The sequence below is a fragment of the Muntiacus reevesi genome, chromosome 8, assembly GCF_963930625.1.
Source record: "Muntiacus reevesi chromosome 8, mMunRee1.1, whole genome shotgun sequence".
Classification (NCBI taxonomy): Eukaryota; Metazoa; Chordata; class Mammalia; order Artiodactyla; family Cervidae; genus Muntiacus; species Muntiacus reevesi.
This window is the reverse complement of record NC_089256.1, coordinates 16,521,297-16,540,999: the sequence shown is the minus strand read 5'-3', so window position 1 is coordinate 16,540,999 and position 19,703 is coordinate 16,521,297. Positions and strand designations below refer to the sequence as shown.

General features: G+C 40.1%; 1 pseudogene; it reads left to right on the top strand.

Annotated features, from left to right (window-relative positions):
- Window positions 1-18,356: 18,356 nt before the first annotated feature.
- Window positions 18,357-19,451, top strand: LOC136173654 (sodium/potassium-transporting ATPase subunit beta-3-like; annotated as a pseudogene).
- The last annotated feature ends 252 nt before the right edge of the window (window positions 19,452-19,703 follow it).

Here is a 19,703-nt window from a genome sequence, read left to right as displayed (position 1 = left end):
GCTCAGACAGTAAAGAATATGCCTACCAATGCAGGAGACATAAGAGACATGGGTTCAATCCCTGGGTAAGGAAGATCCTCTGGAGAAGGAAATGGCTACTCACTCCAGTATGACTGAGGAGCCTAGTGGGCTACAGTTCATAGAGTCAGACATGACTGTGTGACTAACACTAGAGCAGCAAACTATAAAATAAACAACAAAAAACAGACAAAACCAGAACCCTGGGAATCGAAAGAAAGGGATAGATTTGGAAAATATTTAGAAAGCAAAATCAATAAGACTTGGTAACTGATAGACAATGTTGAATTTCTGTGAAGGCAGAGTAAGGATTTATTTTATACAACAGTTATTATGTGCCATGTAAATATTTGTTGAATACTGTTCTAACTACTTTATAGACAATAATGCATTTAGTCTTAGAAACCTTGTGAGGTAGACACTATTGAATATCATTAGTCCAATTTTACAAGGTTTCTCTGGTGGCTCAGTGGTAAAGAATCCACCTGCAATGCAGGAGACACAGGTTCAATCCCTGGGTTGGGAAGATGCCCTGGAGAAGAAAATGGCAAACCAGTCCAGTATTCTTGCCCAGAAAATCCTATGGACGAAGGAGCTTGGTGGTCTACAGTCCATGGTGCCACAAGAGTTGAACAAACTTAGCGACTAAATTACCACCAGCCCAGTTTTACAGTTGGGGAAACCTAGGTACAAAGATGTTAGATTACTTGCGCACAATCACACAGTTATGAAGTGGTAGAGAGAGGATTTGAACCTAGTAGCCCTGGCTCCAGGTCCATGCCACTAAACTCTAAATGAACAACCTCACAGTTGATGTGGCTCCAAGGACTTCAGAGTACTGGGAGCAGTGCAAAGCATACAAAAAGAGTAAATTCAATTCGTGAAATCTTTGATTTTGTTCTTTTGTCTTCCAAACACTAACAATACACTCTTCTCTTCCCAACATTAATGATTTCAGTGATTTTCTGAATGAAGTCAATAGAGTTGAAAGGAGGAACCATTGGTTCTGAACACATGCCAAAGGGCAAAACAAGAGCCTGATTCCCAGAGCTTCACAATGAATGGTGGTTGATGGGTTCCAGAGAAGTGTTTCTGCATCTGAGGGAAGACCCAGTCATGCTTGTGATGATGGGACTTCTGATAGTGACCAGAGCCTCCAAAGACCATCTTCTCTGCCTGCCAGAAACCAACTAAGCATATAACAGTGGATTGTTGTTTTCCTGTAATAATAATAATAACTTTCCTTAGGACAAGCTTCTTATATGAATTTCAGTGCTGTTGTTCAGTCACAAAGTTGTGTCCAACTATTCACAACCCCATGGACTACAGCACTTCAGGATTCTCTGTCCCTCACCATCACCCAGAGTTTGCCCAAGTTCATGTCCAATGAATCAGTGATATCATCCAACCATCTGATCCTCTGTTATCCTCTTCTCCTTCTGCCTTCAATCTTTCCCAGCATCAGGGTCTTTTCCAATGAGTCAGCTGTTCACATAGGTGGTCAAAGTATTGGAGCTTCAGCTTCAGCAGCAATCCTTCCAATGAGTATTCAGGGTTGATTTCCTTTAAGATTAACCAGTTTGATCTCCTTGCTTTCCAACAGACTCTCAAGAGTCTTCTCCAGCACCACAGTGAGAAAACATCAATTCTTTAGTGCTCTAACTTCTTTATTGTCCAGTTGTCACATCTGTACATGGCCACTAAAAAAGACCAGAGTCTTGACTATATGGACATTTGTCAGCAAATAGATGTCTTTGCTTTTTAACACACTGTCTAGGTTTGTCATAGCTTTCCTAGGAAGAAGCAATTGTCTTCTAATTTCATGGCTGCAGTCACCATCCACAGTGATCTTAGAGCCCAAGAAGAGGAAATCTGTCACTGCTTCCACCTTTTCCTCTACTATTTGCTATGAAGCGATGGGACCAGGTGCCATGATCTTAGTTTTTTTAACATTGAGTTTTAAGCCATCTTTTTCACTCTGCTCTTCACCCTCATCAAGAAGCCCTTTAGTTCTTCTTCACTTTCTGCTATTTGAGTGGTATCAGCTGCATATCTGAGGTTGTTGATATTTCTCCCAGCAATCTTGATTCCAGCTTGTAAATCATCCAACTCAGCATTCCACATGATGTGCTCTGTGTGTAAGTTAAATAAACATAGTGACAATAAACAGCCTTGTCATACTCCTTTCTCAATCCTGAATCAGTCAGTTATTCCATACAGGGTTCTAACTGTTGCTTCTTGAGATGCATACATATTTCTCAGGAGACAGGTAAGATGGTCTGGTATTCCCATCACTTTAAGAGTTTTCTGCAGTTTGTTATGATCCACACTGTCAAAGGCTATAACGTAGTCAAGGAAACAGAGGTAGATATTTTTCTGGAATCCCTTTGCTTTCTCTATGATCCAGTGAATGCTGGCAATTTGATCTCTGGCTCCTCTGCCCTTTTCTAAACCCAGCTTGAACATCAGAAACTTCTCAGTTCAAATAATACTGAGGCCCAGCTTGGAGGATTTTGAGCATAGCCTTACTAGTATGAGATATGAGTGCAACAGTCTTTAGTATTGCCCTTCTTGGGAACTGGGATGAGGATTGACATTTCCCAGTCCTGTGGGTATTACTGGGTTTTCCAAATTTGCTGATATATTGACTGCAGCACTTTAATTACATCATCTTTTAGGATTTTGAATAACTCTGCTGGAATTCCATCGCCTCCACCAGCTTCACTGGCAGCAGTGCTTCCTAAGGTCCACTTGACTTCACACTCCAGGTTGTCTAGCTCTGAATGAGAGGCTACACCATTGTGGTTATCTGAATCATTAAGATCATTTTAGTGCTGTTCTTCCATGTATTCTGCCCATCTCTTTTTGATCTCTTCTGCTTCTATTATGTCTTTACTATTTCTGTCCTTTGTTGTGACCGTCTTTGGATGAAATGTTCCTTTGATACTTTCAGTTTTCTTGAAGAAATCTCTAGTCTTACCCTTTTTGTTGTTTTCCTCTATTTCTTTGCACTGTTCATTGAAGAAGACCTTGTCTCTCCTTGCTACTCTCTGGAACTCTGTATTTAGTTGCATGTACCTTTCACTTTCTCTCTTGCTTTTCACTTCTCTTCTTTCCTCAACTATTTGTAAAGCCTCCTCAGACAAACACTTTGCATTCTTCCATTTCTTTTTCTTTGAGATGGTTTTGTTTGCTGCCTCCTATACAATTATTAGAGACCTCTGTCCATATTCTTCAGGCACTCTGTTTACTAGATCAAATCCCTTGAATCTCTTTATCACCTCCACTGTATATTTATAAGGTATTTGATTTAAATCATACCTGACTTGCCTAGAGGTTTTCCACACTTAGTTTAAGCCTGAATTTTGCTATGAAGGTCTGATGACCTAAGCCATAATCAGCATCAGGTCTTGTTTTTCCTAACTGTATACAGCTTCTCCAGCCTCAGCAGCAAAGAATATAATCAATCTGATTTCAATACTGACCATTTGGTAGTGTCCATGTGTAAAGTCATCTCTTGTGTTTTTGAAAAAGAGTGTTTGATGATAAGTATGTTCTCTTGGCAGAATTCTTTTAGCCCTTGCCCTGCTTCCTTTTGTACTCCAAGGCCAAACTTGCCTGTTACTCCAGGTATCTCTTTACTTCCTACTTTGGCATTTCAATCCCCTATGATGAATAAGACATCATTTTTGGTGTTAGTTCTAGGAGGTTTTCTGGGTCTTTATAGAACTGATCAACTTCAGCTTCTTTGGCATTGATGGTTGGGTCATAGACTTGGATTACTGTGATGTTGAATGGTTTGCCTTGGAAACGAACCGAGATCATTCTGTCATTTTTAAGATTGTATCCAAGTACTGCATTTCAGACTTTTTGTTGATTATGAGGGCTACTACATTTGTTCTATGAGATTCTTGCCCACAGTAGCAGATATAATGGTCATCTGAATTAAATTCACCCATTTTCATCCATTTTAGTTGAGTGAGTCCTAAGATGTCAATGTTTACACTTGCCATCTCCTGCTTAACCACTTCCAATTTACCTTGATTCATGGATTTAAGATTCCAGGATCCTACACAATACTGTTCTGTATAGCATCAGATTTTACTTTCATCACCAGACACATCCACAATGGAGGGTCATTTCTCCTTTGGCCCAGCTGCTTCATTCTTTCTGGAGCTATTAGTAGTTGTCCTCCACTCTTCCCCAATAGCATATTGGACACCTTTAGACCTGAGAGGCTCATCTCTCAGTGTCAAATCTTTTTGCCTCTTTATACAGTTCATGGGGTTCTCACAGCTAGTATACTGGAGTGATTTGCCATGCCCTCCACCAGTAGATCACATTTTGTCAGAAATTTCCACATGACCTGTCCATCTTGGGTGGCCCTACATGGCATGGCCCATAGCTTCATTGAGTTACACAAGCCCCTTTGGTTGACAAGGCAGTAATCCATGAGGGAAAAATGCAGTGTGGCTCTTCAATAAATCTAGAAGCTAAACCAAATGGATGTGAAGTCAGCTTTCAAATCCACACACTATTGGGATGGAAAAGACAACTATTTAGGGAATAATCTAAAAAATGACTTCTCCAGTCTTTCATCCATAGAATTTCCTTAAAATCTGGCCTAATTTTTCTAAACAAGGAGAAGGGGATGTGGCCCTGACACAGTGAGTTTGAAGCAGTGCCACCAGGAAGTACAAGAGTTAAGGAAAAGAGTTCTGAGATGTACTTGAGTAGTGGTAAGTAGATGATTATTGGAGAAATGTTTGAGCCCTTACTGTGTGCCTTCAGTGTACTGTTCCACTGATGGAATCTGAATCTTAGTGCAGTCTCTGTTCTGTGATATGGACAAACTTTCATAGTAAGTCTGTGAATAGAAGTTATTTACTAGCACTTCCAAGGACTACTAAGAAGATCACTGCTTGTGTTGGGTGATTTTAAATGGAAATTCCTAGTTGTCTTATATTAACACAAATATGAATGCATTGGTTAAAAATTATAATTTGTTAACAAAAGTACATCATTTGGCAAGAGTGGTTTATGTACATGTGAGGAGTTGAGCAGCGGCTACAATGTCCTTTCTGTAGCCTGGAGTCGTAATAATCTCTGTTCTATTGTAGAGGGCTGACTTGACTTGTAAAACCTAAATTTACTGATATTGCACAACTAAGTGCACACACACATATTGCCAGGGGATGATAAATATTTCACTCATATTTTAAAAATACCTGCTAATTTTCATGCTCAACATAATTGAGAAATGACATTTTTCCGTGTAAAATTTGTTTTGTTTTGTGATGGAGGGCTATTGCCTTAGTGTCAATTATTTTCTTATGTGAATGTCAGAGGCAATACCTGAAGTTAAGAAAGGAAAAATAAATATTAATTTTTAAAATTGTAATGTGATATAAAGAATGTAAAATTTATCATTTGAACCATTTTAAATATACATCTTGGCAATATTAAGCATGCTGACATTGCCGTGCCACCATGATGACCATCCATCTCCAGAACTCTAATTTTCTAACATATAAACAGCAATAACCATATCATATGTATTATTCATTATATTCAAAGGGCCCTCAGGATAGACTGCACTCTCCAGGCTCCTTGTGCTATAGGAGGCCTCACCATCCTGGAATTCTGTTATAGAGTTAGGCAGGTTGTAAATTTGAATGAATGAAGACATGAATAAATTCTTATCAACCTCTCCATCCCGTCTCTTCTGGGAAAATGTGGATGATGCCTATTGTTCAATTCTATTTAGTCCCAATGAATGGCTTCTTAGTATTTAGAACTCTTTAGTGCTCTGATATAAACTTCAGTTGTAGTGTAGGACTCAGTTACCTACCAAGGACCTTCAACCTAGAGTCTCATAGTAACAATGCGTGTTTGTTTACATACTCCCCTTAGTCTGTGGTCCATACGAATAGAAATGTCAAAAATATGAAGAGACTGTATTTCTTTTCTGTCTGTCCTGGAGGTTTTGCTATTTTTATTAGACTTGGCCCAGCCTCATTTCTTAGTAACTCAGGGTTTTGAAATTGGTCATCTGCATTCCTGTTAGAAGTAGTTCAACTTACCCACTTCCAGATGAGTAAGGACATAAGAATTCACTGAGAATAATAATCATCATATCATATTATGAACACTTACCATGTGTCAGACTCTGTGATATGTGTCTTAGATGTGCTATTTCAAATAATCTCCCAAATCACCCTCTAAGACAAGGGTAAGGTTTCCATGTACAACTTCTGAGCTTCCGTCTATACATACATGCCTTCTCACTTAATCCTTAAAGCCACTTTGTAATATACTTCATTTCACTAATGAAGAAACTGAGGTTCAAAGAGGTTAGAAATCCTTGCCAGTTACTTAACTCTAAGCGATAAAGCTGGAATTCAAATTCAGTCCTGTCTGACTTCTAAGTCTATTATTTCTCTCAACCCTCGTTAGGCTTCCTCTTCAAGTCATCTGATTTTGATTCCTGCTTGTACAGCTGATCTTTTGCAAGCTAGTTTTTGTTGTTGTTGTTTTTACACATCTTGGCACTTTCTTGCTATCCATTAATCATGAAGATGGTGAATCAGATATTCAGAGTTGAATCTTTCGGGAGAAATCGAAGAGATAATTTACTTCTGGGGGAAACAGTCTTATCAAGGCTTATGGATAGTTTAACCCTGTAATTACAAAAGGCTTTACATCAGGACCAGGGACTGGCAAAATGGACTCAAACATATAAATTGATCTTCATTAACAAGGCTATGATTTTTCCAGTGGTCATGTATGGATGTGAGAGTTGGACTGTGAAGAAAGCTGAGCGCTGAAAATTTGATGCTTTTGAACTATGGTGTTGGAGAAGACTCTTGAGAGTCCCTTGGACTTCAAGGAGATCCAACCAGTCCATCCTAAAGGAGATCAGTCCTGGGTGTTCATTGGAAGTACTGATGCTGAAGCCGAAACTCCAATACTTTGGCTACTTCATGTGAAGAGTTGACTCATTGGAAAAGACCCTGATGCTGGGAGGGATTGGGGGCAGGAGGAGAAGGGGACGACAGAGGATGAGATGGCTGAATGGCATCACCGACTCGATGGACATGAGTTTGAGGAAACTCCGGGAGTTGGTGATGGGCAGGGAGGCCTGGCGTGCTGCGATTCATGGGGTTGCAAAGAGTCGGACACGACTGAACGACTGAAATGAACTGAACTGAACTGAACTGAACACCATTTGAGAAGAGATGGGGGGGATGCAGACAGTGAGGAAGAGCACCTGAAGTTCTCCCTGAAGTGTTCTTTCATCTTAAATGAACAGAAGGAGGTCAGATATGGCATAGCTGTAGTTGTTTTATCACATTAAAAAATCAATATTAACTTTTAGCAACTAGGTTTATATTTTGGGTTTTAAGAGACTTTACCAAAATAATTCCATAGTCCTGTCCTTTTCTTGCCCCCCACCCCGCCCCATTTTCATTGTTGAAAAATTGTAAAACATAGAAGAGCGAAAGAAGAAATGAAAAATGACCCTTGGTTGGCCTCCTTGCTTGATGTCACAGGAGAAAAGACCTTTAACTTGGCATTCCACTATAAAATGTTCTGCAGGTTAAACTTCTCCCTTTGGTTTAAGTGTAGCATATAGATTTCCAAAAATTCAATCCAAGAATGAACTCATGTTGTATAAAAGAATCAATGTACCTGTTAATAGACCGCTTATAGTTTGCAACTAGGTCTGATTCTGTTTTTCTATATCTTGAGGATAACTGATCACAGAAAAATTAGTAAGCCTCTTGTTGAAATTTTATTTGTATTTGCAAAACACACATTTACCTCCTTGATAGATCAGAGAGACCTCTATGGCATGTTTTCAATTATTTACAGGGCTGAAAAAACTGCATCTTAGAGAGAATGAGATAGCATTCATAAAGCGCCCAACACAGAATCTTGTATCTAGAAGGTTCTCAGTGCATATCAAATGTTGATAATATGTACATCTCATTCAAATGTTGCTTATGCTGCTCGTGAATTTTCTCTTCTGTTGTTGTGACTAAAAAGACTGAAGTAGGAATCACAGCTCATTCCCTCCCTCATTCACTGCATGTCCTTTGTGCTGCCTTGCAGGGCTCCTGAGGGCAGAAAGCACATGTATTTTTAACAGTAGATTAAGAGGGAGTGCTTTAATAAGGAGACAACTGTTAAACTGTAAGGATTGTTCAAGAAGTAAATTTACAAAAGTAACTTAAAGTGCATTGCTCATGTGGTTCTGTCTGCCTGAAGGCCATTTGTGAATATCTCAGGTGACTTTGACCAGATTCCACTGCACTGTAATCTGGACAGGTAAAAATAAAAATTATCTTTGTTCATTTCTCTGTTCCCAGAGCATAAAACAGGGCTTGGCGTGGTGGGCACACAATAATTTATTCTACCCCTCTTTCCATTTTCTTTCTTTATGAATGGACTCAACACCACAGTCATCTTTTATTTAATTTTCTCCTTCACACCTGTCTTAGCCCACGTACGGTTAGCTTATAAGCAGTGGAAATTTATGTCTGACAGTTCTGGAGGCTGGGAATACCAGTATTAAAGCACTGGCAGATTTGATGTTTAGTGAGGGCCTGATTCCTGGTTCAAGACAATCATCATTTCACTGGTGGTAGAAAGGTCAAGGGAGTTCTCTGAGGTCCTTTTTCAAAGGGCACTGATCCTATTCATGAGTGTTCTATCCTCTTGACCTAATCACTTCCCGAATTTCCCACTTCTAAGTACCATCACATTGGGGATTAGGTTTCCACATATGAATTTTGGGGGGCATAACTAATCTATATCAACCCTATATCCAGTTTGTTACTATGTCTATCAGTTCTGTCAGTTCTGTGCTTGGAGAGTCATTCCCTCATTTCTAGTATCACTGGCTGAGAATAAATAAACTCCTCTGGTTGATAATGTGGAATTCCTTTTCAGGGTTGGGGGTATGGGGATATCCAGGGAAAGAGTGGGAGAGATATAAGACAGCAAGTCCTTTGGAGCCAGCTCTTACTCATTGGTATCTCTTGCACAAAGGAAAGGAGCCCATGGCTCTCAGAGATTTTTGTGAAATCATAGGCAAGATTGTGACATACTATCTTGATCCCCAAGGTAAGTAACACGGAACTCCAGTTCTGTGATACAGTAGGTATTTTTTGAAGAGCAGGAGTCAAAAATAAGTTTGGGAAGTTTGGGGTTAGATGATGTTAAACCAAAGATTTCTCATTGTTTTTAATTTGCTTACATTGGATTGTGAAACAGTAAAGGGGAGTGATGGAGCACATACTTTCCATAATTATATGACAATACAGCCCTCTCTCCCCAGACTTGGTTGAGAAAACCTGACAGGAAGACAGCATGGAGTTTTCAAGGCATCAAAATACAGGAGAGCAAGATGGAGGAGGAGTAGGTGGACATGGAGTACATCGCTCTCTGCAGATACATCAGGAATACACCTCAGACCCAGAATTACTTACATAACACCAGTTGAGAGCAGGCAGGAGTACCTGACCACTGGGAAAGAATATATAGAACCACCCAAAACTTGGTAGAATGAAGGAAGTAGGGGGTAAAAAGAGAGTTAATAGCACTGGACCTGCCCTCAGCGGGTAGGAGAACTGAAGCAGGGGTCCAATCCCCACATCAGGGCAATTGTTTAGAACAGAGGAGAAGCATTTGAGGCTGAGAGTGAAACAGCTGATTTGTGACAGCCTAAATGGAATGAGAATCACACAGACAATCCTTGTCACAGCCCTACGTATCCCAGACAGGGACACGGGTTCCCTAGAATGCACAGTGGCTGGGAACTGGAGCATAGGGATTGTGGAGCAATCCCAGGGCGAGGTCTGCTGTTGACTATGGGGGCACAGCCCAAGGGAAAGTAAGAAGGGATATCATGGTGGGAAATGTCTGTGGAGGAAAATCAGGCAGCATGGAGGCAAGGCAATATCACTGAGTCATGCGTAGGGGGTGGAGCCATCACCATAGCCTCTCTCTCTCCACACGCTAGCACCAGCAGCTGAACAGTAGAGAGGCTGGCCCTTCAAGTACCTGACATGCCTGAACATGTAGGACCCCAGCCAAGGGGCCCCTTTTAGTGCCTAATGCTCTCAACATCAGAGCAGGACCCCAGCGGGGTGGCGGTGGGGGGTGGCGCCTTTATGTGCCTGATGTGCTGAACAATACAGAAGGACCCCAGACAGGGGCGTCTTCTAAATGCCTGAATGGGTGGGGCAATGGAGAGGACCAGTCAAAGAGGCCTTCTGATTGCCAGTTGCCTGAAGCTAGAAAAAGATTGACAGGGCCATAGCTCCCGTGGCTGAGGCAGTCTGTGTCACTGGACACTTGGTGCCTCCAGAGTACCCCCCCACCCCCCACCCCAAACCAGCTGCATCACTTTTGTGCTCAATTCTTACTGGGGCAGAGCTGCCACAGGCTACAAAAAGCCTTAATAGTACCACATCTCCTGTGACAATAGCCACTGGCGCTCCTGTGTTAGTAGGCGTTGCCAGGGTCCCTGTGGGCAATTGTGCCAACTCCATGCGTGATCCCCTCTGGAACAGAGCTGCCAGAGGCTAGAAAAAGCCTTGTGTATATGCACACTGGGTCATTTCAGACATGTCCATCTCTTTGTGATCTTGTGGACTGTGACCTGCCAAGCTTCTCTGTCTGGGGGATTCTCCAGGCAAGAATACTAGAGTAGGTTGTCATACCCTTCTAGAGCACCATATTTCCTGCTGCCCTAGCCATAGGCTCCCCTAAGTACCCTGTGCTGCCAAGGAGCTTTTGACCTGGGCAGTGTGGCTAAGGAAGAGGACCCAAAACCTTCCCACCAGCTGTATAAGCTGCAGATTAAATCTGCACCATCAACTAGGCAGACTCTGTGTCTATGGAATATACAAAAAGACAATGAGAATTCTCACAAAAGAAAATGCACTAATTCTGACACTTTGGACCTTGTAGGCAAGAACACACAGGAATAGGACCAGATTAGAGTCTAAGCTGCCCCCAGAGCAGGTCCAGAGATCAGCCCAGTGTTGGAGGGCATTGTAGGGAGAAGAGGTGGACTGTGACTCCCAACGAGGGAAAGAATGCTAACAGCAGAGACTCAAGAAAAACATTTATTTTTCTTTTCTTTTTTTTAATTTTATTTTATTTTTTTTTATTAGTTGGAGGCTAAATTACAGCATACTAACACATATATATGGAATTTAGAAAGATGGTAACGATAACCCTATATGCAAAAAAGAAAAAGAGACACAGAAGTACAGAACAGACATTTATTTTTCTTATATTTTGACTTGTTCTGTAGTTGCTTCTGGATTTTTTCTTTCTTTTTTCCCCACCTTTTCCCCCTTCCTCTCCCCATTGTTGCAGTTGTCAATTTTATTAGTACTATTAAATCTATTTAAGACTTTGAGAATAACTTTTTCAATCACAGTTTTTATTTCTACTATATACTTCTGCCTCTACATTGACCTTTTGCTGTTCTGTGGGGTTTTTTCCTTTTCTTTCTTTTTTATCTCTCTCTCTTTTTTAATTTTAATTTCTAAAACATTATTTTTTCTATATTTCTTTATTTTTCTGACTGTTCTTTTTCTATTGCAGTTAATGTTTAATATATATAAATCTTTCGCCTACTTCTATTTAACTTTGATTTTCTATTCTTTCTTTTTCTCGCCATATTTGTTAGTTTTGTTTTTGTTGCTTTATTCTCCAGTTGGCATCATCTTTAGTTTTGTTTTCCAGTTTGTGCTTTAGGTAGTTTTGCTCTTAACTGGTGGATATCATTTTTGGTTTCCTTTGTTTTCCAGGTTAATCCATTGTATTTCATTTTTTATTTTTTGGACAGTTTTGGTTTTGCTTATGGGTGTATATGTGTCTGTGTATATTTCATTATTTTAGTTATTATTTGCCTGATTTTGTAATTGCCATTTGTGTGGGGTGCATCTTCTGTTTCTCATTTTTGTGTATTTGTTTCAATCCCATTTGATGCCATAATAAACCACTTGTGGAATCTCCATTCCCAGCCAAAGATCGAGCCCTGAGCTTTTGGAGTGGGAGTGCTGACTCCAAGACCCTAGACTACCAGAGAACTCCTAATCCTGGGGAGTGTCAAATAGAACTCCCACAAAGGCAACCACTTGCAAACAAGACCCAGCATCACCCAACTGCCAGTAGCATCCTGTGCAGGACATATCATCAAAACAAAACAAAAATACAAACCCAATCATCTGCAGGAGGATTACCACCTGACTCAGCCCTGACAGTCAGAGGGGAAAAAAAAATTCATCTCTTCCTACCAGAACACAAGCACAAGGCACACCCTATATGAAGCTTACACAAACCACTGGACCAAACTTATGAGAACAGAAACAAAAATGAAGAAATAATTCAACCTCAAAGCCTGGGAAAAGGAGACCTCAAATATAATAAGCTAAAAGAAAACAATAAAAAGGCAGAGGAATACTGTGCAAGTGAAGGAACAACCTAGACACACACAAGTCCAAATAAATGAAGAGGAAATAGGCAAGCTACCAGAAAAAGAAATCGGAATAATGATAGTAAAGTTGACCCAAAATCTTGAAAATAGAATGGAGAAAATGCAAGAATCAATTCACAAAGACCTAGAAGAAATAAAGAATAAACATACAGAGACAAACAACAAAATTACTGAAATTAAAAATACTCTAGAGAGAATCAGTAACAGAATATCTGAGGCAGAAGAATGGATTTGTGAGATGGATGATGAAATGGTGGAAATAACTTCTGAAAAGCAGAAAAAAGTAAAAAGAATGGAAAGAACTAAGAATAACCTCAAAGACCTCTATGATAATATTAAATGCACCAGCATTCGAATTATAGGGCTCCCAGAAGAAGAAGAGAAAAATAAAGGGCATGAGAAAATTATTGAAGAGATTATAGTTGAAATTTTTCCCACTATGGGAAAGGGAAGAGTCAATCAAGTCCGAGAAGTGCAAAGAGTCTCATACAGGATAAACCCAAGGAGAAATACACCAAGACACATACTAACAAATACTAAACATAAAAAAAGAATATTAAAAGCAGCAAGGAAAGGCAACAAGTAAAATATAAGAGAAACCCCATACATTTAACGGCTAATCTCTCAGCAGAAACTCTGCAGACCAGAAGAGAATGGCACGATATATTTAAAGTACTGAAAGGGAAAAATCTAAGACCAAGATTACTCTACCTGACAAGCACCTCATTCAAAATTGATGGAGAAATCAAAAGCTTTACAGAAAAGCAAAAGTTAAGAGAATTTACTACCACTAAACCAGCTTTACAACAAATGTTAAATGGACTTATATAGTCAAGAAATGCAAGAGAAAAAAAAATCTACAAAATCAAACCCCAAACAACTAAGAAAATGGAAGTAGGAACATATATATCAATAATTACTTTAAATGTAAAGGGATTAAATGTGCCAGCCAAAAGACACAGACTGGCTGAATGGATTAAAAAAAAAACAAGACCCATATATATGCTGTCTACAAGAAAACCACTTCAGACCTAAAGACACATATAGACTGAAACTGAGAGGATGGAAGAATATATTCCATGCAAATGGAAAGCAAAAGAAAGCTGGAGTAACAGTCCTCATATCAGACAAAATAGACCTTAAAGTAAAGACTATTACAAAAAATAAGGAAGGACACTACATAATGATCAAGGGATCAATCCAAGAGGAAGATATAGGAATTGTAAATATCTATGCACCCAACATAGGAGCGTCTCAGTACATAAGACAGACACTTACAGACATAAAAGGAGAAATTAACAGTAACACGATAATAGTAGGAGACTTTAACACCCCACTCATACCAATGGACAGATCATCAAAACAGAAAATTAATAAGGAAACACAAGTTTTAAATGATACATTAGATGAGATGGATCTCCTTGATATCTTCAGGACATTCCATTCAAATGCAGAAGAATACACCTTCTTCTCAAGTGCAAATGGAACATTCTCCAGGATAGATCACATCTAGCGTCACAAATCAAACATCAGTAAATTTAAGAAAATTGAAATCATGTCAAGCATCTTCTCTGAGCAGAGTAATCGTTTTAGTGTATAAATATTTATCTTTAGAATAAATATATTACTACCCCAAAATATTTTCCTTGTGGTTTTTTCTAATGTGAGATTCTGTGTACTCCATTTAAGAATATAAATTAAGAGACTTTATTTATTCTTTAAAATTTTTATTGGAATATAGTTGATTTACAACATAGTGTTAGTTTCAAATATACAGCAAAATTAAACACTTATGCATATTTCCACTCTATTTTAGATTCTTTTCCCATATAGGCCACTACAGAGTATTGAGTAATTTCCAGCAGGTTCCTGTTAGTTATCTATTTTATGTATAGTAGTGGGCATACGTCAGTCCCAATCTCCCAGTTTATCCCTCCACGCTTTACACCTGGTAACCATAAATTAGTTTTAAACATCTGTAACTCAATTCCTGTTTCGTTAAATAAGCTAATTTGTACCCTTTTTATTTTACATTCTACATACAAATGCTATAATATGATATTTATCTTGCTCTGTCTGACTTACTTCACTCAGTGATGATTTCTAAGTCCATCCACGATGCTGTCAATGACATTAAATCATTCCTTTTTATGCCTAAGTAATATTCCATTGTATATACATACCCCATCTTCTTATCCATTCCTCTGTTGATACACATTTGGTTACTTCCAAGTTCAGGCTATGGTAAATAGTACTGCAATGAACATCTGGATACATGTATCTTTTTGAATTATGATTTTCTCTGGATATATGACTAGGAGTGGGATTTCTGAATTATATGTTCAGTTCAGTTCAGTTCAGTTCAGTCACTCAGTCGTGTCCAACTCTTTGCATCTCCATGAACCAGGCCTCCCTGTCCATCACCAACTCCTAGAGTCCACCCAAACCCATGTCCATTGAGTTGGTGATGCCATCCAACCATGTCATCCTCTGTCGTCCCCTTCTCCTCCTGCCCTCAATCTTTCCCAGCATCAGGGTCTTTTCAAATGAGTCAGCTCTCCACATCAGGTAGCCAAAGTATTGGAATTTCAGCTTCAACATCAGTCCTACCAATGAATACCCAGGACTGATCTCCTTCAGGATGGACTGGTTGGGTCTCCTTGCAGTCCAAAGGGCTCTCAAGAGTCTTCTCCAACACCACAGTTCAAAAGCATCAATTCTTCAGCGCTCAGCTTTTCTTTATAGTTCAACTCTCACATCCATACATGACCATTGGAAAAACCATAGGCTTGACTGGATGTACCCTTGTTGGCAAAGTAATGTCTCTGCTTTTTATTATGCTATCTAGTTTGGTCATAACTTTCCTCCCAAGGAGTAAGAGTCTTTTAATTTCATGGCTGCAATCACCATCTGCAGTGATTTTGGAGCCCAGAAAAATAAAATTTGACACTGTTCCCACTGTTTCCCCATCTATTTGCCATGAAGTGATGGGACCAGATGCCATGATCTTAGTTTTCTGAATGTTGAGCTTTAAGCCAACTTTTTCACTCTCCTCTTTCACTTTCATCAAGAGGCTTTTTAGTTCCTCTTCACTTTCTGCCATAAGGTTGGTGTCATCTGCATATCTGAGGTTACTAATATTTCTCCTGGCAATCTTGATTCCAGCTTGTGATTCCTCCAACCCAGCGTTTCTCATTATGTACTCTGAATTTAACTTAAATAAGCAGGGTGACAATATACAGCCTTGACATACTCCTTTTCCTATTTGGAACCAGTCTGTTATTCCATGTCCAGTTCTAACTGTTGCTTCCTGACCTGCATACAGGTTTCTCAAGAGGCAGGTCAGGTGGCCTGGTATTCCCATCTCTTTCAGAATTTTCCACAGTTTTTTGTGATCCACACAGTCAAAGGCTTTGGCATAGTCAATAAAGTAGAAATAGATGTTTTTCTGGAACTCTCTTGCTTTTTCAATGATCAAGCAGATGTTGTCAGTTTTATCTCTTATTCCTCTGCCATTTCTAAAACCAGCTTGAACATCTGAGTGAAGTTCATGGTTCACGTATTGCTGAAGCCTGACTTGGAGAATTTTGAGCATCACTTTACTAGTGTGTGAGATGAGTGCAATTGTGCAGTAGTTTGAGCATTCTTTGGCATTGCCTTTCTTTAGTATTGGAATGAAAACTGACCTTTTCCAGTCCTGTGACTACTGCTGAGTTTTCCAAATTTGTTGGCATATTGAGTGTAGCACTTTCACAGCATCATCTTCCAGGACTTGAAATAACTCAACTGGAATTCCATCACCTCCACTAGCTTTGTTCATAGTGACGCTTCCTAAGGGCCACTTGACTTCACATTCCAGGATGTCTGGCTCTAGCTGAATGATCACACCATCGTGATTATCTGGGTCGAGAAGATCTTTTTTGTGCAGTTCTTCTGTGTATTCTTGCCACTTCTTCTTAAAATCTTCTGCTTCTGTTAGGTCCATACCATTTCTGTCCTTATTGAGCCCATCTTTGCATGAAATGTTCCCTTGTTATCTTGGTTCCCTCTTCCAACAACACAAGAGAAGACTCTACACATGGACGTCACCAGATGGTCAACACCCAAATCAGATTGATTATATTCTTTGCAGCCAAAGATGGAGAAGTTCTATACAGTCAGCAAAAACAAGACTGGGAGCTGACTGTGGCTCATACCATGAACGCCTTATTGCTAAATTCAGACTGAAACTGAAAAAAGTGTAGAAAACCACTACATCATTCAGGTATGACCTAAATCAAATCCTTTATGACTATACAGTGGGAGTGAGAAATAGATTTAAGGGACTAGATCTGATAGACAGAATACCTAATGAACTATGGATGGAGGTTCATGACATTGTACAGAAGATAGGAATCAAGACTATCCCCAAGAAAAAGAAATGCAAAAAAGCAAAAATGGCTGTCCGAGAAGGCCTTACAAATATCTGTGAAAAGAAGGGAAGTGAAAAGCAAATGAGAAAAGGAAAGATAGACCCATTCGAATGCAGAGTTCCAAAGAATATCAAGGAGAGATAAGAAAACCTTCCTCAGTGATCAATGTAAAGAAATAGAGGAAAACAATAGAATGAAAAAGACTAGAGATCTCTTCAAGATAATTAGAGAGTCATATATTCGCTCTATTTTTATTTTTTTTAAGGAAACTCCATATTGTTTTCCATAGTGGCTATACCAATTTATATTCCCACCAACAGTGTAGGAGGGCCTCCTTTTCTTTATGCCCTCTCCAGTATTTATTGTTTGTAGCTTTTCTGATGATGCCACTCTGACCTGTTTGAGGTGATACCCCATTGTTGATTTGCATTTCTCTCATAATTAGTGCATGCATGGGTGCTAAGTCACTTTAGTTGTTTCTGACTCTTCGAAACCTCTGGACTCTAGCCCACCAGGCTCCTCTGTCCATGGGATTAACCAAGCAGTAATATTAGAGTAGATTGTCATTTCCTTCTCCAGGAGATCTTCCCAACCCAAGGATCGAACATGCATCTTTTACATGACCTGAATTGGCAGACATGTTCTTTAACACTAGTGCCACCTGGGAAGTCCCAGTAATTAGTGACCTAAATCAAATATCTTACAGTTATACAGTGGAAGTGATAAATAGATTCAAGGGATTAGATCTGATAGAGAGTGCCTGAAGATCTATGGACAGAGGTTTATAACATTGCACAGGAGGCGGTGATCAAAAGCATTCCAAAGAAAAAGAAAAGCAAAAAGGCAAAATGGTTGTCTGAGAAGGCCTTACAAATAGCTGAGAAAAGAAGAGAAGTGAAAGGCAAAGGATAAAAGGAAAGATACACTCATCTGAATACAGAGTTCCAAAGAATAGCAAGGAGAGATAAGAAAGCCTTCCTAAGTGAACAATGCAAAGAAATACATGAAAACAATAGAACAGGAAAGACTAGAGATCTCTTCAAGAAAATTAGAGATACCAAGGGAACATTTCATGAAAAAGGTAGGCACAACAAAAGACAGAAACAATAGGGACCTAACAGAAGCAGAAGATATTAAGAAGAGGTGGCAAAAATACACAGAAGAACTATATGAAAAAAGATCTTGGGGGCCTGAACAGCATGGTGATTGGCTCCTGGAGGGCGGAACTGTGGTCCAGTGGCTCAGCACAGTCGGTTTGAGAGCTCTCCACAGCCAGGAGGTTTCCTCAGTCCTGTTGTCTTCCGCTGCTGGCACTGGGCTGTGCCACTGGAACCTGGACGCACTTCCACACTCCTCACTGCTCCACCCCTGCGGCCGCCGCTCCCCTTGCCAACGGCACACACACCATGATGAAGACAGACAAGAAGTCCTTCAACCGGAGCCTGGCGGAGTGGAAGCTCTCATCTACATCCGGATCACCAAGAGCTGGGGTTTGATCTTGCTCTTCCAACTAGTTTGTTATGGGTTCCTGGCTGCATTCTTTTCATTCACAATGTGGACCATACTTCAGACTCTGAACGATGCGGTTCTAAAATACCATGACCAGATTCCTAGTCCAGGACTTACGGTTTTTCCAAAACCAGTGTTGGCATTGAATTTTTCATTCAGCCTGTCTGATTCAGAGTCCTGTCAAGGGTATATTGATGACCTTAAGAAACTTCTAAAGCCACATGGCTTAGAAGAACAGAAGAATCTCACAGATTGGAACCTTTTTTGAACAGAAGGCTCCAGAATACACAGCATGTCAGTTTCCTCTTGCCTTATTTGAAGCATGCAGTGGTGTGGATGATCCCACGTTTGGATGCTGCTGCTGCTAAGTCGCTTCAGTCATGTCCAACCCAGTCGCGACCCCATAGATGTCAGACCACCAGGTTCCCCCGTCCCTGGGATTCGCCAGGCAAGAACACTGGAGTGGGTTGCCATTTCCTTCTCCAGTGCGTGAAAGTGAAAAGTGAAAGTGAAGTCGCTCAATCGTGTCTGACTCTTAGTGACCCCGTGGACTGCAGCCTACCAGGCTCCTCCATCCATGGGATTTTCTAGCAAGAGTACTGGAGTGGCGTGCCATTGCTTTCTCTCCCCACGTTTGGCTACCAAGCAGGAAACGCTTGTGTTCTTATGAAAATTAACAGAACAATTGGATTAAAACTTCAAGGAGAACCAAGGATAGACTGTATTGCAAAGAGTGAAAGCACAGCAGTTCTATCAACTTATCCTCCCAATGGAAAGATAGATTTAAAATATTTTCCGTATTATGGAAAAAAAAACTGCATGGGAGCTACCTGCAGCCACTAGTTGCCATTCAGCTCAGCTTTGGTAGTGAATGCTGACATAAAAGAAGCAATGGTTGAGTGCAAGATTGATGGATCCAGAATCTAAAAACCCAGAATGACCATGACAAGTTTTTAGGACGAGTTACATTCAAGATCACCATGCATGCATAGTAGCGGTTAGTATGTCTCCACGGAATAAAGGTTGTGTTGTCTGTCTTCATTTTGTATCAGCCAAACCTGCCATTCCAGAATTATGAGACCACCTTGGAGAAATGTGGAGTGGGGCATGACATTGGGGTAACATAATGTGCTTCCAGATGATAGTGGTTCATGTCCTTCCAAGTAACTGTGTGTTGCCTCTGTTGCCTTTTGAACCATGTACAGCCGACTACCAGATAGCAACTGTGAACACCTGATTCTGGA